The sequence below is a fragment of the Macrobrachium nipponense genome, chromosome 35, assembly GCF_015104395.2.
Source record: "Macrobrachium nipponense isolate FS-2020 chromosome 35, ASM1510439v2, whole genome shotgun sequence".
NCBI classification, from domain to species: Eukaryota; Metazoa; Arthropoda; class Malacostraca; order Decapoda; family Palaemonidae; genus Macrobrachium; species Macrobrachium nipponense.
In genome coordinates, this window is record NC_061096.1 from 281,607 (window position 1) to 289,878 (window position 8,272).

Genomic DNA, 8,272 nt, shown 5'->3' on the forward strand with positions numbered 1-8,272 from the left:
AGCTGCTGCCATCTGCTTATTTTTCAGTCCTACAATCAGGAAACCTTGGAATGGAATATCAAATTCAGGGCAAAGGCCCAGCACTGGCATCTATTTGGTTATTCAGTGCTGAAAGGGAAACCGAGAGTAAAATGGTCTGAAAGAGAAAATGATTGGGAAAACAAGATGGAAGAAAATATGGACGGAAATGACAGGGGCTGCAATTAGGAGCTGAAGGGAAGCTGCAGAGAACCCCAAGTAATGCCTCTTCTCCTTCAGAGAGCTTGCATGTGCAAAGTGCAACTTCTTTCCCAGTATTCCTGTTTGTCAACAGTATTGGATACAAAAGCAGAAGTATCATGCCCAAGCTAAAATTGCTGAAATAGATTAAATGAATAGCAATTCAAAGTCAATGCATCGAGAGAATCTGATGCCATAGATGGGGAGGAATACAAATTTGAACAGACTGTACAGGAAATCCAACAAAACAATGAAATATGGGAAAATCAACTGGCAAAGACCTACCGTTTGCCTGGCCAAGAGTCTGTTCCTTGTCACCAATCTTATTGCCTATTTCTCCCGGACATGATCATTCAATATTTTTTTTTCGAAATACATTATTTTTGTATATTCGGAATTAGACTGTACTTACAGTAAGGTTTAAATGATATAGCATCTTACCAAATGAGTGAGTGGTTTGAGGGCACAAGCCTAGCCTAGGCTACCTAACTTCATTTCTTTGCTACAACCGATCTAATAAGACATACTGTCTGCTGCAAGCATCAATTAAACCAGGATTTGTTATACATACAAAACGCAACTATTTTTTGTACTTTGAATCGAATAATAGAAGTTTTTTATAAGAAATTCTGAAATACTCTCACCGAGGACGATATTTGGAAATTTGGTTGAAAAACCACATTCGATAAAATGCATTTTGTTGAATGACACTTAGCGCCATCTTCACAAGTCTAGGCACAGGCAGTATCCTAAAAGACTACCTACTGCAAAGTATGATTGATGACTGGCTAAATAAAGCAAGTGTCAAACTGCATTAAAATATCACGTTGAAAAATACGTGACTTATTGATGCCTCGGTAACCTGTTATGATTTTTCTAATAAGAAAAAGAGCTATTTCCCCCATATATAAATATATATATATATATATATATATATATATATATATATATATATATATATATATATCATACATATATATATATATATATATATATATATATATATACATACATATTATATATATAATATATATATTATATATATATATATATATAATATATATATTATATATATATATATATATATACATATATATATATATATATATATATATATATATATATATATATATACATATATATACATATATATATATATACACATATATATATTATACATATATATATATATATATATATATATATATATATATATATATATATATATATATATATATATATATATGGTATATACATATATCTATATACCTATATCTAATATATATCTAATATATATATATATATATATATATATATATATATATACATATATATATATATACTATATATATATATATATATATATATCTATTATATATATATATATCTATATATATCATAGCTACTATCCCTCAAATCTATATCTATATCTATATATTCTATATATATATATATATCTATAATTTATATATATATGATTATAATAACCTTTAGCACGTGACTTCATTTATCACACATATTCCACAGGTGAAAAATAAGAGACAGGGTGTAGGCCTCCTGACCTATATAAATAATATATATATAGAACATATATATGTGATATATATATATATATATATATATATATATATATATATATATATATATATATATATATATAATATATATATGTATATATATATATAAACATATGTTACAGTCAACATGCGTAATCAGTCATTACGCGTAATGACTAAAACTTTTAGTCATTTCACGTAATGGCTGTGACCGTTAGCTGTTATGCGTAACGACTAAAATTTTTAGTCATTTCACGTAATGGCTGAAATTTAGGGTCAGGCATTTCACGTAATGACTAAACTGAATTTTAAGAATGAAGAAATAGCAATGTTTTTTTGTTCATTTTTTAAAATCAATCGTTGTACACTTGACAAACAATATTCAAATTCAACAACAAAACAAACAAATTGAGAAAAAAACCTCACTTTCGAATTATTTTTACACAACACTTTCTTATTCAAATCAACTGTTAAAAGTCGAAGCATTTTCATTTCTATATCGTTTACTTGTTTTTGCAGTCCAAACAGCTATGACAACGGCTAGAGCTTTTTATCTTGCTTTTGTAGCACTTACAACAATTACTTTCACAACGTCTGTTCCCGGCACAATTGCAACGAACAAAATCTTGGCCACCAGATTTCGATTCTTTTGTTACAGCTTGGCGTAAAGATACTTCCTGTGTACAATTTACATCACTTTCTTTTAACAGCTTTAAGGACAGAGATCAAACTGATTGCGTGAAAACCTTGCTTTCAACATTCCAGATTTTACACTAATTTTGTACATGTCATTTTGATCTCTATCTACAATAACACCTAGAATATTACGAGGATCCCCACGCCCTCGATCAACAAGAGGTATTGGAATGGCGACATTATCTCCTGGCATTCCGGCGGCTAGTTCGAGACGACTTCGTTTCACCATTCGCTCAGCCTGTTGTAGCTGAGCGGATCTTGAAGCTGATCTTTCAGTTCGTATCATGTCAATGCGTGAAGCGATGAGGTTTGCAGGATGTTCATCTTCAGTAAGAACAGGGTCATCTTCAGTTGGGATTGGTACACCGCTAGGTAGTATTTGTTCATCAGCTGCTGCAGGCAAGACTTCGTCATTTGTCACAGCAGCAGAATCATCTTGTAAATCAATAGGCTGCTCGGCGTTGATGGCAGCGAGTAAGTCATCTTCAGTTTGCATGCCCTGGATGATTTCTTGTGGTAATGAAGACGTAGCTAAACCCACTTTGGCATCACAACCAAACATTGCTGTGTATGGTGCCCTACCTATTCCAGAATGAAAGCTCGAGTTCTTTTGAAATTCCACAAACTTGATGCCAATGGACCAGTCATTGGTGTCGTTATCGCCCATCCAAGCCACCAACATATCCTTAACGTCTCCATTAGCATGCTCCACAGAGCCTTGACTCTGTGGGTGACGAGGTTTACCGTGTACCATGACAAGTCTCGGCCAGAAAAGTTTCAATTCCGTAATTACTTCAGCAGTAAATTCAGTACCATTGTCACTTTGTAGGATGGAGGGTGCACCTATCAAAAGAAAAATATCCAACAAATTATGAGCAACTTCTGCAGCGCGCTTGGAAGTCAAAGCTCTGAGATAACAAACTTAGTGAGGTGATCCTGGTACACCAATATCCACTTGAATGCATGCTGGGACATAGATTGCATATCGATAAGATCAACTTGAGCCCGAGATGCAAATTCGTTTGTAGGAATAGGACGAACTATGACTCCTTTCGTTCGTGGACGTTTATGTTTCTTTTGACATTCATAACAGTAGGATTAAAACAGCTCTATGGCGTCGCGTGTAACGTTGACATACTTCTTACCAATCTCTTTCACCATTCGGTCACGACCACCGTGGCCTGTTGCAATATGTGCGCGTTTGATAACATCATACGTATCTTCAACGCTGACATAGTACATTGGTTGTTGCTCAGGGTTGCTTCCTCTTTTGATCAATTTCTCAACATCTCCGCATTGCAGTACTTCATACCTGAACAAAGAAATAATAAAAAACAATTTCGGTAAAATAGTACTGCTTTCACATTTTCAATAATTTGAAAGTATTGCTCTTTCGGTATGAAGATTTTTTTTTTATCACTTCTTGCTTCTTGTAGAGTTCTGTTTTGAATTTATCTTCGAATGATTCAGTCATTTTGTCTAGATTTGTGTCTAGATTCTGAAAATTAAGCCGGAGTACAAAATTATATTATTTTAAAGTAAAACAACAGATAGTATACGATAAATATAAGTTATTATAGATTACATTAATCTAAGTATGAAAAATTGATAGCAATTTAAATAAAACATTACAATAATATGGTAAAAACAGAAAAAAGGGGGAGGGTTATTACCACTGTGTTGGAGAGGGCAGGTGGAGGCGGACTGAGGAGGGAGGTAAGGTAGAAGAAGAAGAAAAGTCTGGAGTGAATTCACGCCTTATGTGTCTGAAGATTGAGACTAAGCATTGGAGGGAGTATTGAAGATAGTTAACGGATAAAATGTACTTTGATTGTTTAGTTCCGGCCTAATGTGGTGTATAACTAGCGATTCGAGAATTTAAACATAATTTGAAGCATTACACGTGTTGACTGAAACCTTGTCAGGCAACTAGTGTAATACAGAGCCCTTAATTTCAGCCATTACGTGAAATGACTAAAAATTTTAGCCATTACGCATAACGGCTAACGGTCACAGCCATTACGTGAAATGACTAAAAGTTTTAGTCATTACGCATAATGACTGATTACGCATGTTGACTGTAACATATGTTTATATATATATATATATATATATATATATATATATATATTATATATATATATATATATATATATATATATAATATATATATATATTATATACATATATATATATATATATATATATATATATATATATATATATATATATATATATATATATATATATATATGTATATATATATATATATATATATATATATATATATATATATATATATATATATATATATATATATATATATATATATATATATATATATATATATATATATATATATATATATTAATATATATATATATATATATATAATATATATATATCTTATATATATAGATATATATATATATATATATATATATATATATATATATATATATATATATATATATATATATATATATATATATATATATATATATATATATATATATATATATATATATATATATAATATATATATATATATATATATATATATATATATATATATATATATATAGATTATATATATATATTATATATATATATATATATATATATATATATATATATATATATATATATATATATACCTATATATATATATATATATATATATATATATATATATATATATATATATATATAAAATATATATATTAGATATATAGATATATATATATATATATATATATATATATATATATATATATATATATATATATGTATATATATATATATATATATATATATATATATATATATATATATATATATATATATATATATATATATATATATATAGATATATAGTATATATATATATATATATATATATATATATATATATATATATATATAGATATATATATATATATATATATATATATATATACTAATATATATATATATATAGTATATATATATATATATATATATATATATATATATATATATATATAATATACATACATATATATATATATATATATATATATATATATATATATATATACTATATATATATATATATCATATATATATATATATATATATATATATATATATATATATATATATATATATATATTATATATATATAGATATATATATTATTATATCTATCTATATATATATATATATATATATATATATATATATATATATATATATATATATATATATATATATATATATATATATATATATATATATAGATATATATATATATATATATATATATATATATATATATATATATATATATATATATATATAATCTATATAGTATATATATATATATATAATATATATATATATATATATATATATATATATATATATATATATATATATATATATATATATATATATAGATATATATATATATATATATAGATATATATATATATATATATATATATATATATATCTATATATATATATAGATATATCTATATAGATATATCTATATATATATTATAGATATATATATATATATATATATATATATATATATATATATATTATTGTTTCAACAATGGAACCTCGCATCAGAAAGAAGATACTGACTTAGAAATTATCAGCGAAATCCAAGACACTCCAATGAGGATGGAGAATCATAACAAACCGACCTTAGCGTAAATTATCTCAGGTCTAAATAACCTCACAGGGCTTCTTATTATACAAAGGCATCAGCCCTACATATTTGGTGGCAGCGATAACTCTTCAACGTCTTCTGAAGCATATCGAATAATGTATCATATCAGAAGTCAACGACGGCGAAAGCAAGAGATTCTTCAAGCAACTTAGTGTCTCTTAGGGCAACGTAAGATATGTCTTACATCAAGAATCATTCAAGAAACCGCATCATCGTTTAGTGAGTGTCTTCAGCAGTGCATATCTTCATGAAACAACCGGACGTGTCTGCTTCCTACGGCAACGCAAGCTTTGTCCTAACCGTAAGAGATGTCTCTCCTTTAGAATCATTCAAGAAGGCATCATCGTTTATTGAGCGTTTCCAGTACTTCGAGAAACAAACCGGACAGCGTCTGCAGCATCGGATCTTCAGGGACCAGCAAGAGGGACACGAATCATTCAACACACAAACAACGCACACGTGGGAAACTCAAGCTAAAAACCAGGGTCATCCGCTAAACAGAGAAGGGGGACCAAGGCCGTGTCGTTATCGAAACGCCGTGACTTCCCACAAAATCAGGCTAAGTACAATCTTTTTTTTTTTTTTATTCATTTGGAGTAACTTTGAGTGTTTCCTTTGCAGGTCGAATTTCGTTGTTCCTTTGGCTGAAGTTATGAGACATTCTTAATCTCACCTTTTTACAGAAATTATCTACATCATTGGGACTTCGCTCCTGCGAGTTTTTATCTTTGAGTTTATGTCAACTTTATTTTTCCAGAAGTTCTCCTGAAATATTATCATCATATGCTGTGTTAATCTTATCATTTTGGGTGACTATTAATTCTGTACGTAACAAATCACATTAAACATTGAATATGCGTTTACGCAGTGGACGTCTGTATTTATACAGATGCATGGATAGGGTCGTTAGACACCGTAGTGAAAAGAAAACACACAAAAACAAATGGAACACCTGTACAAATCTGGATAAATTAGAGGTAACACTATTTCGGGTCAGGAAAATAAAAGCTCCTGTGCAAGGTCCCGATAGCAGTTTTAGCCTTGAGTTTTTTTAGTTATATGCTTAAAAAATCGAATCTCTATGACTCAACTTAACTTTTTTAAAAATATGGCTGGATTGCAAGGAATAACATGTCTAAAAAATTTCATTAGGCTAACATACGTAACATTCATAACAGTTATGTTACAAAAAATCTTGGTACAGTGTTTTGGTGAGGAGACATTGCCCAACAGCACGAAAATAGATTTATATAAACAAATTAAGAAACACATGTCTAAATGCGCTGACCTGGATCCCTCACTATTTCAAATATTAGCAAAGAATGAAAGTAAATCACAGCAAGTACATATAGTTAATAAAAACGCAGTAGGGATAACTTGTTTTAATAGTAATCACTCAATTCATAGTAGTTCAAGTCATTCTTATGTTCGTTGCTTTTTATGTAACCAACAGCAAACATAATGCTAAAAACAAACAAAACCTGCTTCAGGAAACTTGGTACTGTGCCATCTAGTAAACGGTCAGGGTCAGCTCAAATTTGTCGAGTGTTGAACAGCAAAGCACATTCCACAAGCGACTCTATTGGAGGGGAAAGTGATGTCAGATCATTCATCTCAACACCTTTTTGAATTAAAAAAGAAATTTTCCTATGAATCACACAACCGTATCAAGTAATCAGAGCAGGTTCCCGTAGTTTTAATATAATAAGTTATTATAAGTAGTGGTGGGATTACACCCGACTGTACGTGCCGTTAAAATTTAGAATATTAGCCATTTACATTGTTTTTTATTCCTTTGGTCCAATAACGAGTTAATTGTCGTAGCGTAACTCAGATTCCGTACAGGGGGTATAAGCGCACACTTACAGATACCTTTATAGTTATAAAAAACATTGATCTGTATCTAGTGTAATTGTAAGATACCCATCTATGGGTATACAAAACATTATCCTACCTCCTGCCAAATAAGGCCTGTTTATCAAAGGAAAATTCTATAAACCTTCTAACGCATTAAAATCCGTTTTGGACAAAAAGAGACAGTTAATCAAATAATATATAGTGGAACCAATCACTTGTC